The sequence below is a fragment of the Lipotes vexillifer genome, unplaced genomic scaffold (assembly GCF_000442215.2).
Source record: "Lipotes vexillifer unplaced genomic scaffold, Lipotes_vexillifer_v1.1 scaffold1350, whole genome shotgun sequence".
NCBI lineage: Eukaryota > Metazoa > Chordata > Mammalia > Artiodactyla > Lipotidae > Lipotes > Lipotes vexillifer.
The window spans coordinates 769514-771781 of NW_006799035.1; positions in this window are offsets into that span (position 1 = coordinate 769514).

Below are 2268 nucleotides of genomic sequence, written 5' to 3' on the forward strand. Positions count from 1 at the left end.
TATTTGGCATCCTTGAATTTTCCTGCCTTTCCCTATGAGAAGACAAAGCAGCACTGAAGTGCCCTTCTTATCAATGCTTTCACTGCGGTCTAAGGAAGAACCCTGAGTGTCGATGTCTCCAGGCATACACCTTTAATGTTAGTTGACACTAAGGCCTCATTACAGCTGGTTTGAAAGGGAAATTATTTTAAAATAATTCCCTGAGTAAGCAAAAGCTGATTCTTTTACAAGTAGCAAAATTTAGAGTTGACCTGACTCCTATTATTAGCTACGAGTAGTAGGCCCAGCTGCAGCTAGGGAGCTGGCTGACCACAAATACTGGGAGCCAGAGTGGCACAGCCAGTTTAAGCTGAACACACAAAGTTGAACTGAAACACGTTTTTGCTTACCTTGGCTGAGCATGAGGTAAGCACCATATGAAAACTCAAAAGAAAGCTTTCTGCTCTGACAAACCTTTGTCTGTGCCTATACCATGGGACTTGGCAGGACACTTCTGGAACCACAAAAGTTAACTGTTAGACCTGAGAAAAAGCCTACACGTAAAAACTAAAGCAAAAACTTAATACTGTTCTTTAGATTGTTCTTAATAGGACATTTATATTACACTAAAATGTTCACTTTAAATAATCACCCATTAAATCTATTAGGCATCACACTAAGTTTTGTAATTGTTTAAACAAATAATGAAATAATAAACACCAAAAAAAATTTTAAAGGTCCTCTCTAAATCAAGTGAATCTTTAATTTTAACAGCTGATTTTTTTTTTTAAATGATTACTCAGCAGCAAGTTTATACTCCTGTTTCCTTAGACACTTTGGTTAAATTTTTGGAAACGAAAGCTATGGTTTTCCAAGACCATTACAGAAATCAACATAATTTTGTAAAATGATTTTATTTTCCTACTTCAAGTAAGATGAGATAATGGCAGAGATATTAATGACAGTGTGAATTTTCTCCAAAGTTGATATAATTACAGTATAATAAAAAGAAGTTATCTTTTCAAGTTACTACATGAAAATGTTAACTAATTTAGAAATTAATACACTTTATTTAAATGTAGCAATACATATTATAATATGTTGACTTTATTATGATGTTGCTGAAATTTTAACTCGTACATTTTTAATGGCTGATTTTTACATTAATGGCTATTATAAGTCAATAGACTAAATAGAAATAATTTATAAAACTATTTTTAAAAGCTAACTTAGTTCATAGATGGTGATACTTAGTTCAAATTATATTGGATTACTTAGCAAAAGTAATGGGGTTTTTCTCACTTTTTGAATATTATAAATAATGCTCCTATGAATACCCATGTATAAGTCTTTGTTTGGACATATGTTTCAATTATCTTGGCTATATACCTAGGATTAGAGGTCTTGGATCATAGGGAAACTACATTTAACTTTCCTAGAAACTGTCAATTTTTTTTCTAAAGGTACTGCACCATGTTACATACTGACCAACAATCCAAGAGGGTTTCATTTCTCCATATCCTTGTCAACACTTGTCATTTTCCATTGTTAGATTATAGCCATCTGATAAATTTTTGACTTTCATGACTTACAAAGAACTGATAAAACTTGCATGTGGGAGGATGGAAGAAGAAGTTAAAGATGACCGTGAAGTCAGTGACTGGTTTAGGCTGAACACAGACAGTGTTGAACTGAAACACATTTTGCTTCCCTTGGCTGAGTGGATGAATGAATGACGTTGTCATTACTGGAAGCAGAGCATCAAGAAGAGCTGATTTCAGGGGACAGACTAAATTGTGAGATTCTTGAAGCACCTCATCATTTACAATAGCAGGATGAGAACTTGGAACTATAACAGAGTTTATAATGAGTGATTTTCAAACTTGGTAGAATTCAAGCAAAGACTCTGGAGCCACATGTTATAGGTTTATAACATTTACTACCTCTATGACCTGAAATATAGTAAATGCTCAAAATAAGTTAGCTATTAAGTTATTAATGTCAGCTATACTTTTTGATAGCTGAAGTATAACAAATCTAAATTATTATTAACAATTAAAATACCATTGATAATATCCATGATTGTCCATTAATGATAAGGAGACAGGTAAAGAACAAAGTTCATATTAGAAGGTTAAAGGAACTGTATTAAGATCCATATCAGAAAGTGAAATCTACATTTATTTAAATAAACCTGTTATATATATAAAAGCAAAAATAGGTGTTCTGTGGTGTGGGAATCAATGGTTTTTGTAGTATAGTTACATTAGAAAAGGTGGACCTGGATAG